The 25,864-nt window shown below is 43.6% G+C and overlaps 1 pseudogene; it reads left to right on the top strand.

Annotated features, from left to right (window-relative positions):
- LOC124968289 (coiled-coil domain-containing protein 14-like) overlaps positions 1-18,939 on the top strand; it is a 31,046-nt pseudogene extending 12,107 nt beyond the window's left edge.
- Positions 18,940-25,864: the final 6,925 nt, after the last annotated feature.

Genomic DNA, 25,864 nt, shown 5'->3' with positions numbered 1-25,864 from the left:
CATGGTACAATATAACTCATAAAATAAATATGGAATTATTTTCTTCTTCATTTTTGAAGAGTTTGAGGAATTTTTAGAATTAGTTTGTATAATAATATTTCATGTGTTTACTCATTCGATATTTGGAACTTGGGCTGTATTCCTTGGGGATTTAACTTATTGGTAGGGATAAAACATCATCATTTGGAAATACTGCAAAGGCAGGTGAGGGTATATTGATACACACACATGATAATAGAGGTGAAGATACATCTATATCACCAGAGTGCAAAAAACTAAATTCAAACCCACACAACAAAGAGCAGAAAAGAGACTAACATAGACATCACGTTTCATCCACAAAATCGCGCTTATGCCTTATGTTCAGGGACTAGCTCTACAAATGAGCAATACATCCATGCAACTGGCTCCGGTGCAAAGGATTTACAATACCCTCAAACCAGAAAGATACTTCAACACTACCATAAATCATTGATAGAACACATTCTCAAACCTATTTATAAGAAATTAATCAGAGTATGTTAACAGGGAATGACCTCCAAATATGAGCTGTCTGAATAAGAAAGAATAAAACACAATGCACAATACTTTAAGTTTTTAATGGTTTAACACTTTAAACACAATTCAAAGAGAAGCACTAAGAGACAACAACCATACCTACTGACTATAGAGGAAGATAGGCAAAACATAAGGGATTACAAGGGCTTATTGAATTGATGATCACAGCGCCTCAAGAAATTACAGCAGTCACAGAGCTGGTCAGTGGTGGTGCTGGAAACTGAGTCCTAACTTCCCCATTCCAGGGGCCACGTTTGGTCCTAAGCTCACAGAGCCCGGAGGCAGTCTGCCTCTGCTGGTCTGGGCCATCAGCTGACCCTGGGATTGACTCTGAGTATGCTATGGCTGGCTGGGGTGGGAGCTAAGCAGAGAGGGCAGTTCGTAGCTGCAGGACAATGAGCCATCTGAGTCTGCCAAGACCACACATCATCTCCTTACCAGGGCCTGCCCAGCAGCTGAGCCCTGGTTCCCTGGCAATCACCCTGCAAATGTGTGTGTGGCTGACCTGGGAACTGTGGCCACAGGCTCTCACAGAGGTGAGTCAGGGAGAGCCTCTCAGCCACTCTGGGCTTTCACACATCTCCAGGCTGGCCCTCCCCTCATTCCCACTGAGCCACTCCATGCAGTGCACCCAGACCTCAAATTTATGTTCCTACTGAAATTCATATTAACCTGTTCCACCTGGAACAGCAGCATCTCTTGAAGAGGTTTGATTTCCCAGGGTAAGGGAATGGACAAGAAGCTGACAGGGCTGTCCTGAGAATGACGTAGGGGTCTTGTGGGAGAGGAGAGAGGAAGGGGTTGGTGTCCTGGACTTCCTTTCTTAAGGGGACCCTCTTCCCCTCAATCCCACCCCAGCGCCAAGCGCTTCCCGGGCTTGGGTTCAAAGAGTCACTGCCAGGGAGTTGTGCTTATTTCCAGTCTACACACACACCACCCACTGGGATGGTTTTATGCTTCGTGTGTACAAAATCCTCCTCAATAAGTCAAAGACACAGCGGGCAGAGTCAGGGAGTGTCCAGCCAGGGACTTTCTGACTTCTGCATTTCCAGCACCCCCCACAGGCTTCCTTTCTTTACTTTATTAAAGTTGAGGAGATTTCCCTAAAAAGACAACAGTCAAACAACATCACAAAGACCTTGTAGACCATTAACACCCCCATCCCTAACCTCTGTCATGAGCTAATTCCACTGCCCACCAGGCTCATGGGATGTCCATGAAAAAGGACTGGAGTGGGTTGGTCTTTTGATCTGGAGTAAAGGAACACTGGAACGGAGCTTTGGGCATCTAACTCCCAACCCTCTCTGAAGACAGGGAGACTGAGGTCATGTATAAAGGGGAGTAGTGACCACGTAAGTATTTGCTAACCTTGGAGGGTCCCAGTTTCACTCTTGTCCCCTGGTACTACCCGAGAAACAGGCTATAGCCAACTGTGCTAAAATCTTAGGCAGCTGAGCTGTCAGCCAGCTTCCTGTGAACAGCAGGGACATGGGGTTCGTGTGGAGGCTCCTTCACTCCTAGGTAAGATGGACAGAGGCCATTGTGAGACTCTCGGGAGAAGAGGTGTTCCAGGTGCTGAGATCTCTCAGCCAGTGCAGGGCACTCTCTTCCAAGCCTCAGGATGCTGGTCCCCGGGGACCAGGATCACTCACATCCACACGACCCTTCGCTGCAGTGCACACCATCACCAGGTCAGTGAGGAAGGTGCCAAGGACGGCATGGCTCCCCATGCCATCAGAGTGGTGGTGAAGGTGAGGCACAGACCCAGGTGCACATTTAAGGCCTGAAATCCCATCAGCTTGATTCCTGGACCCTCTACTCAGGCATCCCAACTGGAGCCACGGGGTGCCTCCCTCCCATTCCCTCTCTCTTTTCCCCTGGTCTGGCTTGAAGGACACCAAACACCCCTATGTCTCTAAGGTGATATCTTCACAAGCTCAAAATACGTGGTGCATGTCCCCACCTCTAGCCCCACACCCACTCTGAATGCAGCTCTTCCAGGATCTTGCTCTGGTCTCTTCTGCAGGCATCTCAAACACCTGGCAAAGGAGCCCAGTGCTTTACGAGGACAGCCCAGCTCTCTTGGTCTGGAGACCTCCAGCTGGAAAGGAAGATCCTGGTCTCATAACCCCCTGGAGTCCTTCCCTACCACAGGCTACCTACCACCTTCTGCTGCTGGTACTAACTCCTCTGGGCTCTCTGAGGGCTCATCTCAGGAATGGCCATCTTGGATATCCCCACCTGCCAGGGTCATAAAATGACTATTGAGACTTTTGTCCCCTCATCCCGTTATAATCCTGTCTCTCTGACTTCTGACCCAGGATATCTGGCTCACGTCAGCTGCTACAATATTCCTACCAGGTCCAGCGTGCTCTGGTGGTAGGTTGACTCTTGGGTCCAACTGTCACTTGGTGTGTCACCTTGAGCATGCGCGTTTTCCTCATGTGGATGTGAAGAACAACCCACTTCACAATGTGATGTGAAGATCACCCGCCTCACAGGTCTGCAGAGGGCTCAGTTGACACAAGTATCACTACTTTTGACATCATCCCTCTGAGGGAGGCCTGAGAGAGGCACCCCAAAATGCCTTTCCTCCCATGAGCCTCATAGCCACACTGTGATGTCTGCATGAAGGACCTGTCTTTCCTGTGTCCTGATGAGGAATCAGAGGACGAAGAAGGGCAATAACTGGCCCACAGTGACACAAGAGAAGCCAGGTCCTCCTGCAACCTGGAGACAATTTCAGCTGCCTTTACCATGCACCCCAGCCCCACCGCTGACCAGGGTGCCTTCCTCTGAGCTCTTGGTGTATGTCCAGGTGCCCAGCCACCGTGGAAGAGGGGCAGGGTGTCTCCAGCAGCAGGTGTGAGAACCTCCTGACTGTCCAGTTCCACTGAAATCCCTGTCCCAGGAGTCAGATTGGAGGCTATGCAAGGTGTCACTTCTCCAGTGATTCCCCCAAGGAACATACTTACATACAACTCTCTGCTCATTTATTTAGAAATTGTTTCCAAGGTGCCAACTCTAACAGGGAAAGGACTGAATAGGTGTCAATACATTTTCGTCTTCTACTTAGAAAGATAGGAGGCCTGATCAGAAAGAATCCACTACGAATCCATGAACCCCCTACATCTTTTGAAAATCGACCTGGAAGTTTTGTCACTGCCAGGTTGGGACCAGTGTAATGATCTTAAGACTAGTTAGTAATTTGAGCAATGGAAAGTGGGGGGAGGGGTTTATAGCAAACACAAAAAAATCTCTCCAAAGTATTATTAGGACGTGAGCTGAGCTGAGCTGGACCACCTGTCACAGATTTCTCTGATGTCCCTACTCTATTATAGGTAAGAGATCTTCTGTTTTCAATGATACAGTGAAGACTATAGAGGAACAGGGTTAGACTTCCTAGGGAATTTTGTCACTACTTTGCTAAAATCGGAGGCCTTATTTGCCACATACACAACAGTGTGATGGAACTACAAGTCAGTCGGATGGACCAGCAATGAAGTTAGAGAACTGCTGACTGTGCAGCCCGTGAACTGCCCAGCTGAAAACACTACACCCATTTGTAGGAACTCTTGTCCCTCAAGAACAAGCCTTCAATTTACTAATAGTCCTTCTAAGCTCACTTCTTTCTCTGTTTCTCAATATATTCACCCCATAGTGACAAATGCAGTTTGCCATGAGCAACCCCTGCTCATTTCATTGTCTCTGGCATATGACTTTTGACATTTTCCCCAAAAGATGGGGCAAAGGAAGGAGAAATTTAAGAAAGAAAGAGTGTGAGCTCAGACTCTTTTCATGTGAGAACCCAAAGGACACACACTAACTGCCTACAGGACAGTTTCTCACTGGTTTCCTCTGAATCCTAAGGGATCCCAGGGACTGGGGAAGGGAGCTCCCATTTGGATCAGCTGCCCTGCATCCCCACTTCAACTCCACAGCTGTTTTGACAGTTTAGATTTCAGTTGGGCAAAGAGTTCCGTCATGCCACAGGGTACAGCTGAAAGTCAGTTTGGCCAACCTCGTGTGCCTGACAGTTAACTGATTCCCAAGTGCAAATTCAGACCTGAGACCCTAGGGAGGATCAGACCTCTCCTACAAGGTGGATCCCATCCTGGGGGTCCTGACTTCTCAGGCCCTCCCCAGGGTCTATAAAGAGGCAGTGTAGGCCCCTTGTTTGGCCAGCTGTTCTTCTGGAGAGAGCAAAGCCACCTGGGTACTTCTCCCCGTGTCTTCTTCAGATCATGTGTTGGTGTGATCTGCAGAGCAGGGAGAATGGCCTGCAGGGAGAAGTTCCTTGGTACTGAGCACTCCAAGGGTGAGAAGGGATGAACCAGGTGGGGCAGGGTGAGCTGGAGCCCTGCCACTCAAGGTTCATGTGCATCAGCTGATTTATCCTTCCTGCATGACACAGATGTCCAGGAAGGCTCAGAAGGGCTCAAGAGAGGGACCCAGGGAGCAATACTCACAAGAAGAGGGATGGTAGCTAAACCCAAAGGAGCCGAAAGCAAATGAGGGCACCCCACGCACAGCTTGACATCGACCCTGCGTCTGCGACCTGATGAAAGGGCTTAGGCATCGTCCAGGTCTTAGACCACAGCCTACAATCCTAAGAGCTGACCAAAGCAGACGCAGAACACAGATCTCTAGAGAAAAGCTTCTGGGCCTTCGTAGAGCTGACCCTGGCCGCCTCCATCCAGTGCTCCACCACCCTGTCACTGTCCCCAGCTTTCATGCTGACATCCCCAAGGCGGGTAGAGATGACACAGTTGGCCACATTGTTGAAAGGTCCAGCGCCGGCATGGAGAGCAACTGCCAGGTGCTCTTTGCCCTTCTTGTGCCACGGGCACCACACAGAGAAGAGGCAGCCACGGGGCAATACCTTCTTGAAGAGCTCCTAGGGAGGAGGGCCCAGCCTGCCCCAGCTAGAGCCTGCGGCCGCACACACTCCCAGGAAAGTGACTGTGCTCTGAGTTGGAGATCAGGAAGCTTAGATGTGGATGGAGACTTCCACAAGTAGCTGGGATGCTTCCCAACTCCTGATGACCTGGGACCCAGCACTCTTGTGAAAAAGACGTGCACTTCCTCCCAGGCCCTCCTCACTCACTTTCAGATACAGAAACCTTCTCAGTCTTGCTAATGCCCAGGGGGCACCTTCTGCACAACCTCCTCAGCCCTCTGGTCCTCCTTCCACTGGGATGCACGTTCCCTGTGGCAGCTGTAACTAAGCAGGGTTCGTGTGATGGTTGGTGGATGTGTGGATCTGCCTGCACTTTAATACTCTCCCCACCGAATGGGCCGAGTAACTGCACTGTTCCCTATCTATCCCATCCCAAATGAAGCTGGTACTCTTAGTGTCCCAACTCTAATGTCTGCCTAGGGACAGGGAAAGCTTGGGATCAAGAATCTAGTTCAGGTTCAGGAACAGCTAGGATTGGTGCATAACACTGTAACCTGGTCTAATGCTATTGGGGCCAGGGGAATGGTCTGCCCCCTGCTACCCTGAAGAGCTCAGCAGCTCACCACATTCATCAGAGTGAAATGCTCTGACAGCAGCTTTGGTCTGGATCTTTTCGGTCACAGAAAAGGGGCAAAGGGTTTTGGTGCTGATGTTCCCTATAGTAGAGTCATGAGAGGTGGCTCCTTCCCTGACGCTGGCACAGGTTCCAGATCTGATCCTGGTGCTGACTCTACCTGGGATGGAACACCTTGTACTGCAGGTGATCTGGCTGCAGAGTAGACCCTGCCTTTGCCAGTGGTTCTGGAGCTGGCTCTAGACCAATACTGCAAAAGCCTGTTGCTCATGGAGCTGAAAGAATAGAAGGGTTCACCACTGTTACTTTCTGAAGAGCTTTTGAAACACTAAATAAATCTCAGTGTATTGGAGGGAATTCCAGCCCCCAAATAAAATCCCCAGTTTTTCAGATTGTAGTGCACCTTGGCATCTGTTTCTGTCTCAGTGTACTCTGTACAATGCTTTGAGCCAGAAGAATGTGGACCGGAAGCTCCAGGGTTGCTCTAGTCAAGGTGACCCGACATAGGCCACCTTAAGTTTGAACACAGCAATGTGTGGTGGATGACATTTCTGTGTGCACCACCCTGGCAAGGTGCCAAGATGAAAGAGCGAATGCTGGGGATAGATGAGTGAGCAGCAGAGGCAGAGGCCTGGTCTTTCCTTCCAAACTGTCTGTGCAAGAGTCCACTGTGTGGATCTGAGGCCCTGGTCCTGACACTCCATGTCGACAGGAAACACCTCCTGTGTTTGTCTGGCCATAGCAGACCTGGTCAGCAAGGCTGCCTCAGACAGTCCCAGGTCTCAGCTTCCCACTGACTTCCGTTTCCAATGAAGAGGGCGTACAGTTATAGGCACCTGAGCACTAGATGCCAGGCTCCAGGCAGCTCTGTGAGCAGGCTGCTCATCATTGCTCCAGTTTGGGGCCCCCTGGTGCTGTGGCTGGGATGAATGGATGTGCCATGAAGCAGGACAGGCAGAGCTGGGAACATATTGTGCTGAAGGTGAGAATTTCAGGTGCTAGCTCTGAGTCCCATGCTCCCCTCTCCTCTGCAGCAGATCTGAGTCCCTATTTGAATTCCTCATCCTTCAGGACTAACCTCCAAGACTTCAGCTTCTTCACAGAAATCATAATATATACTGGTTTTTCTCTTGTTCCCTCACCTGCACAGCCTATAGATTTTTCACTCTGGGTGACTTCTCTGAATCCAAGGTCGACACACTTTTTAGCTAGTCCTGGGATCCATCAATCTGGTCCTAAGATGGCAGGATGCCTTTACACTTCTGGAAAGTCAGGAAGGCGTCAGAGATAATTATTGTATGGACCTGACCTCCTTATGAGGTCTGTGAATGTCTGACCCACAGACAGAATTAAATCCCAGGTACCGTTTTCCACTTTTTTTCAGTGAATTACATTGTGTCCAGAAACGTAACTGAGCAAAATAGTGATTTGTCTATATGCATGTGCTGCATAAATGACCCATAAACAACACCTTGAGTGGACGTGGGGGTCCCCTGCTATAACCCAGGGATTCCTATACAGGCTATGTTAAGGATCACACAAGAATTTCTTCTACATAACTTAGGAGAATTCCCAAAACTAATGATTAGAAATCATGGCAGCTTTCTAATGTGTTTTCCCAAACACTGATTGGTGGACATAGGTTGAGATCATGACAGAATTTCTTTAGTGGGGGCATAGAAAAAAATAACAATAATAAAATGAACAACTACATCCTGACTTGAAGCTCTTTCTGCACAGACAGGTACTAGGTACCCACTTGCCACATCTTATGTCCTTTTGTCCTTATAAAAACCCCATGGATATTTGGCAGAAGTACTACTGTGACGTTGAGGGGACAGGCACTCACCAGGGAAGAGTAGATCCTTGAAATATGGGATGATGATAAAATCCCAGTAGGGGTACAGAAAGTGGGTGAAACAGGAGCTGCTCTGTTCTGGAAGGATGGAGCCAGGGACTACACCAACTAGTCCCTCGTGCCTTCTGGAGAGTTTGCATCATTCCTTTAGCTTCTGGCTCAACTCTCTGTCACATTAGAAAGGACAAGAGGGGACATACAGTCAGTGGCAGCACCATGAACCACCAGAGGGTTACATCTAGCATTTAGACAAGACTCAAACTGTCCAATCTGTGACAGTGGAGGATGTGAGTGTCCATGGGAAAAAGTGTTCTAAGGTTCCAAAATAACATTTGAGGAGGGTGGTGGGGGGCAGAAAATGATTAAGTCATTAGGAAATGTGACTCCCCAACCAGAACTTGAAGGAAATGAGTAGGACTCCCGTGTGGTCTCCACTCCGCTGCTGTGGGACCTGTGAAGGGATACACTTTGGATGGAACGTCACAAAGACAGTGGTGTTTGCCTCCTCTTCTCCTCAGGCAGCTGGTGGCCAAGAGGCTCACAGCCCAGCCGTAGGTGTTATATATAAACACCAAAAGAGAATAAGATTTACTTTCTAGATCACTTGTGTTTTGTATTCATCACGCAAGTAAGACCTAAGTTGTCCTGAAGACAATCATCAACCCTCTGTCACACTGGCCTCTGAAGCTAATGCTGGTTGTGTTTGGCAGTTAGCATCAGATGGGCCTCCTAGAAAGAATGCCCCAGGTGGAGGATTCCAAGCGGAGAGTGCTGGGGATGCTCTAAAGACTGCTGCCACGCAAGCCTGCCAGGCAGGACTGCTCAGGGGAAGGGTGAACACAATGATGTAGGCAGAACTGAGTCCCGGCACTCCATGGGGATCTCCAGAGCTGGGGCGGCCATCAGTGTTGTCCCAAAAGGAGACCATAGGTCCAGAAATTTATATCCCCCCACAAAGTCATTTCCCAGGCCAGGGCTGTTGTCCCTCCTGTGGGCATCTCCTATGTGGCACCACAAACCAGTGAGGAGCCAACGATCAACGTTCCAGTCCCTGGGGATGGATGAACTGGTCCCAGACAGACAACTAGGTCTAGGTCTCAACATTCCTCCATCTTTCTACTCCCTGATACTTATTCTTCAGAGCCTCACAACCCAGGACTTCCCTGGGATCTGCCTCAAACCCTCATGGGATGCATAGACTCAGCTTCCACAGTTCTGTTTGATCTACAAGCGGCACTGTGTGAGATCCAGGCACTTCTGCCCAGATGCACGCCCACTCAGCTGTGGGGCCGTGCAGGGCTCCAGAGCAGGCAGCCCTCAGCTGAAGATGCTGATGTGGTTCCTGCAACCAGGAGGAGCCACGTGTGCAGCTATAACGAGGAGACATCTTAGTCTCTCCAGGCAGCCAAGGCGGAGCTCCACAAGGTGGATGTTCAGTGTGAAAGGCTCCTATCGAGATGGGAGCCCAAGGAGAGGCTGGGGAGCAGCTGAGAACCTCTGCTGATCTCCATGAGGGCAAAGCGAAGGCCTTCTAACACACCTAAGTGGAAGGCTCAGCGATGGGGGGAACGGTCACATCATGTCATTTGGGGAAACTCCTCAGCATGAAGTTGGTTGATAGTGAAAGTCAGCCCAAACTAGAACTGGTTCTAGAGGACGGTAACCACTATCTACTGGGAAATATTTCCATAGCCTTCCTGTCCATCATGTTCTTCATTCTCCTTGATTGCTAGGAAATCAGTTTCCTATCTTTGGGGAAATCTTTGTTACATTTGTGGGTCATCTTTGTTAAAATGACCCACAGTTATCATCTCCACCAGCAGCAGCAGCACTATCGGGTTCCCTGACACTTCCTTTCATTACTTTTGTGTTTCTTCATCATTTCCCTCAACCTTTAATGAAAGGGTGGTACTAAGAAGAACTTCATCTTCAATAAAAAGGACTTTTGTCATTGATTTTTGTCACTTGACTCTGAGTTCAATCATGAGTTGAGCCCATGAAAATATTTTGCCTGTAATTTTATCATTACGGGTCACTGAAATTTTTGTAAATTGAACTTCTCTTTGAAGGAAACAAATTTTCCAAAATGAATAAAAAAGGCCAGTCTTCACTGGATGTTTTTATTTTCATCCATTTATCTCACATTTTCACATGCTGCAGGAATGGCAGAAGGAAAAAGAAAGACACAAAATGCATCTGGTTGTAAAAGGGACCTCCTGGGGTTTCAGGGACAAGGTTTTCTCTTCCTGTGGTATGCCCTTGCTCCCCCATTGCCTTTCCTAATTCTCCATTTCCATCCTGGGGTATCAAAACCGTGAAGATGTCCACTGCCAGATGTGCACTGAAGTTGGCCACACAAGCACAGCGTGAAACTACTGAGTTGTCAGCGAGGAATTAACGGAAATTTACACGCTCCCCCATTTCACATTCAGTAATCACAAAATGTCACAGCTGGATTATATTTATGTAATTTACTTTTTTTTAAACCCAGGGGCACTCTACCACTGAGCTGCCTCCCCAGATGTATTATTTTTTGAGACTGGGTCTAGCCAAGGTTCTGAGGCTGGCCACAAACTCAGGATCCTCCTGCCTTAGCCTCCCTACTCTCTGGGCTTACAGGTGTGTGCCGGGCACCTAGCAAGTGATGACCTACTGTAGCCCAATTAACTACATGTAATGGGAATAAAACCAAGAAAACTGAAAAGATTCATTCAGAGCTCCTATATAGCATTTCCCAGCATTTTATGATACCAAAAGAGATGATATAATTTCATGATGCTATATCAATTAATGACCAGATAAAATCCTCAAATTAACCAGAAGTGTGACTTTAGCAAAGTATAATGTCTCTGTGGGGGGTGGCAAGCCTCGTCCACTTTAGAGAATACCTCAGAACCTTTGCTCTCCTTAAAACTTCATGTGCCTCAGAACTCAGCTTTCTACTTTGGAGTCAAATTCCAAATTGGGGCAGAGAGTTTATGCTACTTATGTAATAAAATCATATCTTGCTGAAATTCTTCATTTAGACATACTGTGGATATTCTGTCACCATGTAGTTGAGGATTCACTTTCTAGATCAGAAGCCATGGATCTTATAATTATTAGCTCTGCAACTATAACGGCTTCAGGGACAAGTCCTCTGTCCATTTTGATTTCTTCTAGCTGTCCTTAACAGCAGAAATACTCGTCTTTTTATCTGAGTCATAGGATTCGTTTCCCTGGAGCAGTAATCCTCAAATCAAGGGTTGTTGGATTGCTAGATTTAGGAACACGTCCAATACCCCATTTCCAATCTGGGCTTATATTTTTTCATGTGTGTATGAACGTCATGGTCCTCTTTCATTTCTTCTACAACTACTTCTGGGATTCTTACTTTCTACTTTCCATATTATGAAAATTCTCCTTTGTAGCTGAATATGGGGGCTCTCCACTCCTGTGCCTCTGGAGGTGGAGGCCGGAGCATGGCAGGTTCCAAGGCCAGCCTCACAACTTAAAGGGACCTCATCTCAAAATCAAAACTAAGGCAGCTGGGTAGCATGCCCCTTGGTCAATCCCTAGGCCCAAAAGCAAGAAGAACAAGACAGCTCCTCTGTATTAAAGCATTTTCCCTTTCTGCCTTCTTTTTATTTTCACAGTCTACCTTATTTCCCCTAAATAGAGCTTAGACTACGACCTGCAAACACATTCTGGGGACAGAAGAGCACCAAAGAGATGAGACAGCTGCAGGACTGGGCCAGGTTCGGGACTTGTCTGAAATAGCACAGAGACAGACCTTCCGTCTTTTCCCCCCTCACGACAAGAGTATCATTTGTCCAATTACCAGGTATTTCTTCAAGTTTTTCCTCCTTTAGAGTGATCATGAAGTGGCTCTTCTTCAGGACCAATAGTAACGTTGATTTTTTTTTCCCTAATTCCACCGAGCCTGCGCTGCAATGGACTCATGGGGAGCTGCACATTATTTTTCCACCCCGATTTGCCTTACGTGGTGAACAGTCCTCCGTGGTGAACAGTCCTCCTGCTCTTGCACATAAGGACGTTTTGAATGGGCAGATCTGGCCTCTCCACCATGGTCTTCACTCATGGCTGGTTCTTGAGACATTTTTTGCAGAGGTATAAGTGGAAGACTAGTTTGCATGGTTTGATGCTCAGATTTCCTTTCTATCACATGTCTCTAAAATAACTTTATCCTTAGGTAACTGTTTTGGGCAGCTTTTTTGCTGCTGTGACTAAAAGACCTGACCAGCACGATTGTAGAGAAGGGAAAGTTTATTTGGTGGCTCACGGTTTCAGAGGTTTCTGTCCATAGTCCGCTAGCTCCATTCCCCAGGTCTGGAGGTGAGCTGGAAAGAACATGATGGTGGAAGAGGGGAAGCAGCTCACGTAAGGATCAGAGAGCAGAAAGAGAGAATCCACTGGCCAGATACAAATTACATACCCCAAAGGCAGGACCGCCAGACCCTCTTCCTCCAGCCACGCCCACCTGCCTCCAGTCACCACTCAGTTAATCCCATCAGGGATTCATTCACTGACTGGGTTAAGGCTCTCACAACCCAGTCATTTCTCCTTCAAACCTTCTTGAATTGTCTCACACGTGAAATATTAGGGGAAATATTACATCCAAACTATAACATCCCGTCCTTGGCCTCTAAAAGCTTACAACCATTTCACAATGCAAAATTCATTTAGTTCATTTCCAAGAGTCTCCATCACCTCAATAGTTCCAAGATTGCCCAAAAGTTCAAGTTGAAATCTCTGAGACTCAGGGCAAACTCCCATCATATCCTGAGTGCCTGGACAAATCAAAAGTAACTTAAAAGTATCCAGTATATAAAGATACAGAGAAAACATTTCCATTTAGAAACATAGGACATAGAATACCTGGGCATGGTGGCACATGCCTGTAATCCCAGTGATTCAGGAGGCTGAGGTAGGAGACTGAGGCAGGAGGATGAAGAGTTCAAAGTCAGTCTCAGCAATTTCCAGGCACTAAGCAACTTAGTGAGACCCTGTCACTAAATAAAATATAAAATAGGGCTGGGGATGTGGATCAGTGGTCAAGTGTAATTCCTAGTACCCCAAAAGAAAAAATTAGGGCATAGAAATAAGGGACAGGACCAAAGAAAGACTGAAATCCAGCTGGGCAAACAAGTCCTACAGTTCTGTGTCTGGCATCTGAAGCACATGGCACATCATGTTCTATCCAAAGAGTTTGTTGGTTGCAGGCCCGGGGGCCCTGCTGTTGGCTTCTCTGCTTCCAATTCCTGCAGCTTTCCTAGGATGATGTCCCATATTAGTGGCATTTCTTAATCTCAGGTGTCTCCACTGCAGCTTTGGCTTCTTCCTCACATCTCCACACTTTGTCCCCTCAGTGGCTGCCCGCAGGGACTCCGACCCTGCTGCACTTTGCCTGGCTTCCCAGGTCTTCCTTTGAAATCTTGGTGGAAGCCTCCGCGTCCCCCTAACCCTAGCTTCCTGCATTCCTGCAGAACTTGCACCATGTGGTTGACACCAAGGTCTCTCGTCATCTCCAGCAAGAGCCAAGCTTCCAGAGAACCAGGTTGCAATAGCCTCTGAGTGCCTGGCTAGCTGAGCACGTTGAAAGAACTTCCTAGGCTCTCTTGAACAAGAAGGGCACCCCAGCCATCTCTTCTAGGGAGATTTTTTTACTTTTACTTCCTTGAGTCGGAAATGGATATGATGCTGCCAATTCCTGAGATGCCTGCAAGTCATCTTTCTTATTGTCTCTGGGTATCTTTAGCATTTCTTTAGTGGTGGTAATATCTTGAACAACTGGTCCTAGCCCTGGTTTTCTAGTTCTGATCTTTCAAGTCCAAGTTTTTCAAATCTTTCTGTGCTGCTTTCTGCTCCTGATTATCACAATAAATTTGGCTAAAAGTTGCCAACAACACCCATGCCATTGACTGAATGTTATGCTGTCCAGAAATTTCTTCTGCCAGATTAAGAAGTCCATCATTTTAAAAATCACCCTCACAAAAAGTCTCAGGACACAGGCAAAATACAGACTAACTTCCCAATCAGAACATAACACAAATGGCTTCTAGTGCAAATTCCAGTAGCGTCTCCTTTTCCTCTAAACCCTCGAGTCCTGTCTTCACTGTCCAGAGTCCAGTTGGCATTCTGATCTTCTGAGTTCCCACCAGAATCAGCCAGTAAGCTTCACTTACTACAATCTGAAGTATTTCTAGTTTGCACTGCTAAACCTATCAAAATTTCTCCCCCAAATTCCAAAAAGCTCCAAAAGCTTCTGAACTGCATGGTCAGGTTAGTCACAGTAACAACCCCACTCTTGTTACCAATTTCTATTTAGTCAGTTTTTTTTTTTCACTGCTGTGACTGAAAGACCTGACCAGAACAATTTAGAGGAGGAAAAGTTTATTTGGGGGCTCACAGTTTCAGAGGTCTCAGTCCATAGACAGCAGGCTCCATTCCTCAGGGCTCAAGGTGAGACTGAATATCATGGCGGAAGAGTGTGGTGGAGGGAAGTAACTCACATGGTGATCAGTAGCAGAGAGAGACTCCACTCGCAAGATTCAAAATATATACTGACCCACCTCCAGTCACACCCTACTCACCTTCAGTTATCATTCAGTTAATCCCATCAGGGGATTAATTCTTTGATTGGGTAAAGGCTCTCATAATCCACTCATTTCTCCTTGAAACCCTCTTGCATTTTCTCACATATGAGGTTTTGGGAGACTCCTCACATCCAAACCATAATAATAACCAAAAGGCTTTTGGTTATATGACAGTGCAACATACAACATAAGATGATGATAATTTTAGGCATCTATATGGACTATGTGCATTAAGTCCAGTTGTAATATAATGTCCACCAACCACATTGGACAAAATAATTTTAATAATGTTTGCAAATTTCCTGCAGTGAAATGAAGTAAGGGAGAAAGTATTGTTTGTACCCTACCATGAAAGGTGCCATTCTGGAAGGTATGATTCTCTCATAGGCGGTTGGGTTGATTTTATGACCTGATTCTCTCCCTCAGTGACCAGGGTCACTCCCCATCATGTATGACCACAAGAGTGGGAATCTAATAGAATAAGTTATGCTTTATGTATGTATATTCTGCCAAAATACATTCTACTGTCATGTATAACAAAAAATAAATACAAATGAAAACAAATTTAAAATTTCACATACCTGTAAAGGTTAACTGGGGTCCAGCTATAAGGGTTAAGGGGAGAGCTAATAAAGAGGCAAACACACAGGATGGCCAAGAGCAAGAAGTGGCTTCCTTGGTAAAGCCAGTCCAGTTTATTATCTCTTCCAGGGTCACATCAAGTTACCTAGGTTACACAGTACAGTTAGCTTTGTGCATGTGCAGATCACATAACTTGCTTGCTTCTCCGAGTCCACTAGTACTGAAGGTTATTATAACAAGATAATGTCTCCAGGCCTCATGGACAGAGGAGTTGCACAGCATCTCTAAGCCATTCAAACAGAGCGCCTTTTGTCCTGAGGAGTGTGCTCGACTGGAAGGACTTTCGCTCTTCTCTACATTGACTGACTTGAAATCCCTGCGCGCAGGGATTAATTTCAGTGCCATCAAGTTCTTTCTGACCACATTCTGATGTCATTTCTAAGTGTGGTTCTTTATATATTGAATGAAAACAGACTACTTATAACAGTTAGGTAAAAGCAGTAGTCGTTATAAAAATAGATGGAAAATAACAATTAACAATAATTTTTACCTTCCCCATTAAGAATTTAAATGAGTTGATCTTTAACTGAATATTCACTTCTTTAGGAAATATTTCTAATTCTCCAAAACTTCCACAAATCACCTGGGGGTTGCAGGGGCACCACATATCCCTAGGGTCAAGGCATACAAATGAAGTCAGAATTAAAGACAGGAAGTTAAGATAGATAGGTGATTGAGTCGAATCAAGGAAATGGAGGCCAGTTTGAATCTGGGAAGCTGGAGACCACCCCTGGGAGACTGGAATGTCACTGTCTCCAGAGCCCTTTAATTTTCAAGATCACCTGCCTATACTACCCCGCCCAAAAGGTTGCAGACAGGGAGTTGTTAATCAATGCTCCTGAGCTACTTCCTGCCTGGATCACTCCATTTGGCCCTTCCCCCTGCCCATCTACTTTCCACCTTTTGGCCATCCCACCTGCATCTCTGGGCCTAGTTACGTAGGCAGGAAGGAGAGAGATAAATGGGGAGGGAACAGGAGGACAAAGGAAACTTTAATCTCTAAAATGGGCAGGACGTTCTCACTTCTTGGGATACCAGAACACCAGCCATGGCCCCCTCGTCCCTCCCGGGAGAAGTCTGTGTTACTACCTTTAAGTAAAACCTGCTCTATATGCTTGCCTGGGCGTGCTTCTCTAATGTTCAAACCTTTAACATTTGAGGAAGCAGAACTCATCAGTGATAACCAGCAGTATCACAAACATCTTGGATATTCATCCATGGAAAAGAAAAAACCCTCAGAACAAAATTAAAACACCACAGAAACATAAATTCACATGGTACCCTACTGTTTACCTCGTAATATTAACTTTTAAACAACCAAGTGTGCTGTTCTCCATTAATGGTTTCCAAAATTACCATTCCCTTTTTTTAACACCTTCATCTGTGAATATTGGGTTCCTTCCCTCTGAAGCTTTTTCACCCACTGTTCTGACACATGTCCTGTAAGCCTGACTCTGCTATGTGAAGTCCTCCTTAAGGATGGCCATCTTTCCCTAGAGAAACTGCTGTACCTTTCCTTGTGGCTGTCTTAGAACTTCATTGATTTTTTTCCACTCTGTCTTTACCCCTTTAATTGCAAAATATTCCTTTACATGTCTCCCTTCTTGCTTCTGCATCAGAGGGAGCCATCCTTTAAATCACCTTTGAATAAACAGAATTTATTTGTTTCCATATTTATTGAGGAACTGCTAAGTGCTAGGGACCCGGGTTTAAAGAGTGTAAATAAGGAGTCATGGTTGGCTTTCCTCAATGCCATGTCTGAGCTGAGAGCCCCCGAGTGGGGTTATCCATACAGAGGACAGGACAGGGAGAGAGCAGGAAAGGAGGACAAGCAGTACTGCATGGAGCTACGCATTTGTCTAAAAATACAGGGGTTGGCGAGGGCGGAATAGCAGTTTGGTAATACCAGAGAACAAGGCACCCAACTCTGTGACCCAGATAGCCCACTCCTCTGCATATACCCAAAGGACTTAAAATCAGCATACGATCATGATGTAGCCACAACAATGTTCAGAGCAGCTCAATTCACAATAGCTGAGCTATGGAACCAGCCTAGGTGCCCTTCCACAGATAAATGGATAAAGAAAATGTGGTACACATACATTATACTCCAACAAAGCTATGGGATTGTGGAACCAACCTAGATGCCCTTCGATTGATGAATGGATAAAGAAACTGTGGTATATATATAGATATATATATATACAATGGAATATTACTCAGCCATAAAGAATAATAAAATTATGGCATTTGCAGGCAAATGGATGAAATTGGAGAATCTCATGCTAAGTGAGATAAGCCAATCTCAAAAAACTAAAGGACGAATGATCTTGCTGATAAGCGGATGATGACACATAATGGGGGTTGGGAGGGGAGCGAGAATGGAGGAAGGAGGGACTGTATAGAGGGATAAGAGGGGAGGGAGGGGAGGGAGGGGTGGGAGGGAGAAAAAAATAACAGAATAAATCAAAAACTATTACCCTAGGTAAATGTATGATAACAAAAATGGTATGCCTCTACTTCATGTACAAACAGAGAAACAAGATGTATCCCATTGGTTTACAATAAAAATAAATTTAAAAATAAAGCTATGGGAAGAAAATATTCGAATTTCAAAAATAAAAAAGAAAGAAAGAAAAGAAACAGATACCTAAAGAAGCTTCTGCTGGAAGTGAAAGAGAAACATTAAACATAGCACAAGATGGGTCATTATAGAATGTATATTCACCAATAATACACCAAGACCCCTGTGGGCATGTGCAGACTGAGACATCAACAATGAGTAACCTGGCTTCAAAGCACAGAATTTCTGCTGTACCCCGCCACACTGTGTCTGGTTCTGAATCTCAGGCAACATCACATTCTAGTTCTGGCTGTTGTTCCTCCATCCCAGTCTAGTCACCTCAGCAGCGGCCCTGCCCTCCAGTGGAACTTACGGTGATAACCGGTTGGCATCACAAGCAGCCAAGTCTCGCTACGCGGATTCTGCCACAACAAGGAGTTCCTAAGGATGGAGGCTTACTAACCTGTTTTCAAACACACATGTCTCTGTTTCAATCTCGTGAAAAAGAAACCTTCCAGGACAGTCAGACACACTGAAGCCCCACTCAATCACAGGCAGCTTTCATGAAGAAAGATGTGCCAGAGAACAAATTGGAAAGGAAGGACACAAATGAAGGAAAATATTCAAACATACACGTGCAAGACACAAACATAGTCAAGGGCGTAGAGAAGGCAAAAAAATGTGAATCAGACTGCTGACAAAGTTTGAACTATAAAATATTTGTGGAGAGAACTCAAGGCCCTGGTAGTAGAACAAGAAAATTCAGAAATTCAGAGACTGATAACAGAAGTGGAAGCATGTACGTGTGGCCTTCCGGCAGTAAGTGGACACACAAATCTTCAAGGTGAAGTAGCAGTGGTCATGCAGTCATTGAGAAGTGGAAATGATCCGTTGCAAAGGCAATTGAAAATCTTGAATCGGCAACTCAGAGAACAATAAAACACGCGAAAGGCCTGTGGTCCTAGGAATGCAACTGTGCATTGTGTTCCCTTCAATCATTGAACGCAACTGCAGGAGTCCCTCAAGCGTCAGGAATTACTACAGAGTAAAAATGAAGAGTTTTTAAAAGTGATTGAAAACCAGAAAGATGAAAACAAAAACTCTGCTAGAATAGTTAAAGACAAAGACCAACTGCTTCTTGAAAATAAACAGCAATTTGACATTGAGAGAATATGAATAAAAATTGAATTGGAGCCGGGTGCAGTGGCCCATGCCTGAAATTCCAGCAGCTCAGGAGGCTGAGGCAGGAGGATTGGGAGTTCAAAACCAGCCTCAGCAACGGAAAGGCCCTAAGCAACTCAGTGAGACCCTGTCTCTAAATAAAATACAAAATAAGGCTGGGGATGTGGCTCAGTGGTTGAGTGTCCCTGAGTTCAATCCCTGGTACCAAAAAGAAAAAAAAAATTGAGTGCTTTCTTTTTTTAAGATTAGAACTTGGCTGTATCAAAGGTATATTTTGAGCTTCCATAGAAAAATAACTTTATATTCTTACTTATATATGAAATAATAAATTTTATATATAATAAACTTACTATTGGAATATTTTGATGCTTTGGAGTTTATAAAAACAAGTCACCTTAAGAAATTCATAATCTCTAAGACAAAAATGTTTTAATTTAGTACTTATCAATTAGAGTTCTTTTACTAACATTTAACTGCAGGGTTAAAGGTTCAGATTAAAAGGAGAGTCTCTGGAAACAATTATTATATTCAAACCAGTTTCTTTTCTGTTTTAGGACAATTCTTTGTTTCTTAATGATATTGTTTTTTGTATGGAATATTCTGTGCTACAGGCCAGTGCTATTAGTGAGATGTACACACATTTCTTTTACAAGAAAAAGTGCCAGTTAATGCCACTTTGTAAAACACATTGATAATATTCTCAATCAACATATAGTTTCTAAAAATCCTTGGTGTTTTATTTTTTTCCTGAATGCATGTTCTATGGCCTTTAAAAATTAAGTCAGATTGACAAATGCTAACAGCTAAGTTTCACTTTTGAAAATTTGTTGTTTTTATTTTAATAAAAAGAAATGTTTGGGTTTTTTATCCTTACTCCCCAAAACAAAGGATGGGAACCACTGAAGTTCAAAACACTAGAAAAACTAGGGAGAGTAGGAACATACCACAACATTGAAAAAGCTATATGTGCTGAATCCAAGGCCAACATCACTCTAAATAGAGAAAAATTGAAAGCATTCCCCCTAAAAACTGGAACAAAACAGGGATGCCCTCTTTTACCACTTCTATTCAACATAGTCCTGGAAACCCTAGTCAGAACAATTAGGGAAAAGAAAGAAATTAAAGGGATATGAAAAGGAAGAGCTCAAACTATCCTTATTTGCCAATGACATGAGTCTATATTTAGAACACCCAAAAAACTCCACCAGAAAACTTCTAAAACTCATAAACAAATTCAGAAGGATATAAAATTAACACATAAATCAACTGCATTCCCATACGCCAGTGATGAATCCGCTGAAAGAGAAATCAGGAAAACTATCCCATTAAAAATAGTCTCAAGAAAATAAAATACTTGGGACTCAATCTAACAAACGAGGTGAAAACCTCTACAATGAAAACTACTGAACACTAAAGAAAGAAACTGAAGAGAAGACCTTAGGAGATGGAAAGATCTCCCATGTTCTAGGATAGGCAGAATTGATAGCCAAAATGGCCACACTTACCAAAAGTGTTATACAGATTTAATGTCATTCCCATGAAAATTCCAATGATATTCTTCATAGAAATTGAAAAAGCAGTTGGAAAAATGAGAGGCCCAGAATAGTCATAGCAAACAAAGCAGGAGGCATCATAATAGCAGACCTTATATTATACAGAGCTATAGTAACAAAACAGCATGGTATTGGCACAAAAACAGACCAATGGAACAGAAGAGAAGACACAGAGACAACCCCACATAAATACAGTTATCACATACTAGACAAGGTGCCATAAACATACATTGGAGAAAAGATAGCCTCTTCAACTGGGAAAATTGGAAATCCATTTATAGCACAATGAAATTGAACAATCATCTTCCCCCTGCACAAAATTCAATCAAAGTGGATCAAAGACCTAGGCATTAGACCAGATACCCTGTGCCTACTAGAAGAAAATGTGGGCCCAACTTTCCATTATGTAGGCTTAGGAACCGAATTCCTCAATAAGACTCCTAAAGTGCAAGAAGTAAAATCATGAATCAATAAATGTGATGGTATCGAACTAAAAAGCATCTTCACAGCAAAGGAAACTATCAACAATGTGCCTACAGAATGGGAGAAAATCTTTGCTACTTGCACCTCAGACAGAGCATTAATCTCCAGGATCTATGAAGAGCTTAAAAAACTTAACACCAAAAAAACAACCCAATCAATAAATGGGCTAAAAGGACTGAACCAGCACTTCACAGAAGAAATGCAAATGGTCAATAAATACATGAAAAAATGTTCATCATCTCTAGCAATTAGAGAAATGCAAATTAAAATTACCCTGAGATTCCATCCCACTCCAGTCAGAATAGCAATTACCAAGAATACAAGTAACAATAAATGTTGGCGAGGATGTGGGGAAAAGGATACACTCATACATTGCTGGTGGGACTGCAAATTATTTGTATAGCCACTCTGGAAAGCAGTATGGGGATTTCTCAGGAAACTGAATAGAACCACCATTTGACCCAGTTACTTCTTCCCAGAGAAATTTATATGACAAAATTTGCTGATTTGAATATTTATATATTCTTCATTTCTACTGTTTTATTCAGAACAGAATCTTTGATTTCAATAGTAGGCCAGATGGGTTTTAAAACAAGATATTTAATAAATGCTACATATTCCCCATAATACATAGCTAACAATTCAAGACAAAAATACAAGTTTATTATATTCGAGTAAGGATATTGCTCACTAAATTCTAAAAAGTCAAAGAATTAAATGTATATGTGACATGGCCAACCATACATTCATGCAGAGTTGCTAGAGTGGAGTCAGTCCACATGCTTAGCTATAGAAATGATTACTTTGGGTTTTATGTTGTGTGTGTGTGTGCACACACATATGTGCTTTTCTGATTAAAACGGCAATATAACAAAAACACTGAAAACAAATTAAGAATGTAGGTTTAATAAAACAAAGCAGAATGAAGGGAAGGGAGAGGGATGGGAATGGGAAAGACAGTGGAATGAATGGGACGTCACTTTCCTATGTTCATATATGAACACACGACCAGTGAAACTCCACACCATGTCCAACCACAAGAATGGGAAGTCACACTCCATGTATGCAGGATGTGTCAGAATGCACTCTGCTGTCATGAATATCTAAAAAGAATTTTAAAAATACAACATGCAGTTATGATTACAAAAGTGAACTATGTTTTCAATGATCATAACTAAAATAGTAAAGGTCATTTGGGGTGTGCCTTTGGGCACCCCACTTGCTCTCTGCCATGCCTTTGCACCATGATATTCTACCTCCACTTGGGCCTGGAGCAATGAATTTGGCTGACCCAGGACTGAGACCTGTGAAACTGAGTTTAAATTAACTTTTCCTTTTCTAAGTTTTTCCGGTCAGCTATTTTGGTCACAGCAATGAAAACCTAACATACTTGTTATTCTGCTTCATCACTATAGCATCAAGTCCTCATCAGATATACTCAGTGACTAATTGCGTAGTACATACTGGATACTTGATAACAAGAAATTTATTCAAGGTCCAAACATTTAAAATCTCAAGTTCTAAATCACCACATTACTATAGGATATCTCCATTAATAGTTTATTCACACTTAACCTGCAAATTAGAAACCTACACACCTTTTTCCATTTCCACATTCTTTTCTTGACACTATTGCCATTTTACTGTCCTCAGGTTTAAGAAAAAAAATCTTAAATATTAAATTATTGAAGGCCACTGTGATCACTTTTTATAGCTTACAAAGTTTTTGTTTGTTTGTTTGTGGTTTTTCTTGATACCAGAGATTAAACCCAGGGATGCTTAAACACTGAGCCACATCCCCAGCCCCTTTTTATATTTTATTTAGAGACAGGGTCTCGCTGAGTTTCTTAGGGCCTCGCTGAGTTGTTGAGGCTGGCTTTGAACTCATGATCCTCAGCCTCCGGAGTTGCTGGGATTAGAAGGTTGCACCACTGTGCCTGGCCACAAGTTTTTATATTTCTTACCATATTTATTCAATACACATACGCTAGAGGTAGATACTATAGTGTCTTTATGGTACGGTGACGTCACTGACATTCCAATAGGTCAAATGATTTTTTTCCCCAAGAATTCACAGCGATTAAATAACAGAACCAATAAGCTAACATATCTTTTGACTTCAATTATAGTGCTGATACCACTTTGGATCAGCTACTTATATCTTAAGAGATCAGGCCCTTCCCATCTCTGTCCACAGTAGTCACCTTAAAAGAGGTCATCAGGGCTGGGATTGTGACTCAGTGGTAGAGCACTTGCCTAGCCATGTGTGAGGCACTGGGTTTGATTCTCAGCACCACACATAAATAAAAAATAAAGGTCCCTCGACAACTAAAAAAATATTTTAAAAAAACAAAAAAGATCATAAAGATGACTTAATGTCACTATGAGCATGGCTTCTATAAGGTACTGAATGCATTTCACTTTTAAAAATGGTTTCGACTTACTAAAACACCACAAAACCAAACTGTTATTGGAGTCCCTCATATTTATAATTCCTCAAGCTTGTCCTTCTTCTGAAATGTTCCTTGCAAATCTATACTTGAAAATCCAAATATAACAATACATGTAAGTCCTTGGCATTAGCTTTTCAAGGTCCAAGCTGCAAAAACAATTACAATCCAAACTTCTCTGAATCTCAGCAGGACATCTACACATCCATTTATGACACAAATCATACAGGTCATAGGTTGATCTGGAATAACTCTTTAGGTTTGAAATAACTTTGCAGAATCCAAGCTGATTGCTTATGACTTCTAAGTCTTAGTTTTTTGCAGTGTACTACACCGCTGCATTAAATGAACCTTACAAATTCACAGCATTGTACTGTACTACACTAATATATTTAGCAAATAATTAATTATAGGCACAAAAATGTGAAGAAATAGTTACTTAAAGGCATACACATAGCTTAGAAAGAAAAATCAAAGCATCCCCTTTAACTTTACTCAATGCTTCTTTAACACAAAAACAAAAACAGACAATAGCTAAGTATCCCAAAGGGATTCTTCATCCTCTTCTCCTGGCCCTGACGTGGATAGCAAACTATAAAATGCTGTCACCGATACATTAATGAGAATAGTATTAAGTTTTAAGTACTTCACACAAGTCTACCTCTATGAATATTTCCATAAAATAAAAGCAACAAGCAAGGCACATGCCTGTAATTTTAGAGGCTTGGGAGGCTGAGGCAGGAGGATAAAGCTCAAGTCAGCCTCAGCAACAGAGAGGCACTAAACAACTCACTGAGTTCCTGTCTCTAAATAAAATACAAAACAGAGCTGGGGATGTGGCTCAGTGGTTGAGTGCCCATGAGTTTAATCCCCAGTAACCCCCCCACTCCACCCCCCCAAAAAATAAAAGTAATGGAAAAAAAAATTTCAGAGTATTGAAGGAATTTCAGAAATTTAGCAGCAGAAAGACAGCAAAAGAAAAACATTTAAACAAAATGGCTATCATATTTGGATCTATGCACTTCAGATTTTTTATAATTGTATTTAAGTATAAAATTTTTTTCATGGATATTCACTAACTTACCAATTTCATTTGTCTTCCCCTCAATTAACATAATTCAAATTGTTTGCTCTCATGAAGCATTTTAAATACCATTTTCTTCTTTCCCAATTTCTCTATTGCTCCTTACTATTTAAAGAAAAAAAAAAAAAATTTAAAAAAAAATTAAAAACAGCAACTTCAGAACACATACTTATTCATTCTTTCACCCACTTGCTCGCTGTTTCAGTCAGCTATTTTGCTACTTTGGCTAAAGGGCCCCACCAAAACAATTGTAGTGGAGGAAAAGGTTTATTTAGGGCTTCTGGTTTCAGAGGTCTCAGTCCATAGACAGCTGGCTCAGGACTCAAGATGAGGCTGAACATCATGGCGGGAGAGTATGGTGGAGGGAAGCAGCTCACAAGGTGATCAGGAAGGAGAGAGACTCCACTTTTCAGATACAAATGTGTACTCCAAAGCCACGCCCCCAAAGCCACGCCCCCAATGCCCACCTCCTCCAGCCACACCCACCTGCCTCCAGTCACCACTCAGTTAATCCCATCAGGGATTCATTCACTGACTGGGTTAAGGCTCTCACAACCCAATCATTTCTCCTCTGAACCTTCTTGCATTGCCTCACTGAGAGTTTTTTGGGGACACCTCACATCCAAACCATAATGCTCACTCACTCAGTATAACAACAAATATTATGTCTATCACTCCTGAGTGTCTAACCCACCACCTGTAAATTGGGGTTGCCACAATCTTCTCCCTGGGTTCAAATTATTCACCAGAATGACTGGGAGAACTCAGGGAAACATGTTTCCTGGTTTTTTGCAAAGGAAACAGATGAAGGGTAAGGTATGTGGGAAGGAACTGGAGGACTATCCTTCAGGAATCCACATGTTCAGCTGTCTGAAAGCTCACTGAACCCAGTTCTTTTGGGCCTTTATTGAAACTTTAAGGGCATGATTGATTAAATCACCAGCCATGATCAACTTAACTTTTTGCCTCTCTCTCCTCCCAGAAGGTAGAGGGGTGAAGCATGGTGAGGATGAAGATCCCACCCCTCTAATCATGTCTTGGCCTGTGACCAGTCTCCATCCTAAAGCTACCTAGAGGCTGCCAGCTACTAATGATCCCATTAGCGTAAAAAAAAAAAAAAAATGCTGGAAATGACAAGGATTTCAGGAGTTATCTACTACCAGGGAGGAAGACCAAGTATCTTTTTAACATTACCACATTTACAAACACCCTGAACTCCACAGCAGACCAGAGTGGGGCTCCAGAGCTGCTTCCCACCCATGCACCTACAGGCTGCATCTGACTTTTGTTCTCAATGTTAATAAAGTAGGGAAAGGACACCACCCCCCAAACCCAGATTTCAAAACTTTATACTTGATAAT

The sequence above is a fragment of the Sciurus carolinensis genome, chromosome 17 (genome assembly GCF_902686445.1).
Source record: "Sciurus carolinensis chromosome 17, mSciCar1.2, whole genome shotgun sequence".
Classification (NCBI taxonomy): domain Eukaryota; kingdom Metazoa; phylum Chordata; class Mammalia; order Rodentia; family Sciuridae; genus Sciurus; species Sciurus carolinensis.
Note: the sequence above shows the minus strand (reverse complement) of the source record. Positions and strands in the feature narration are given on the sequence as shown.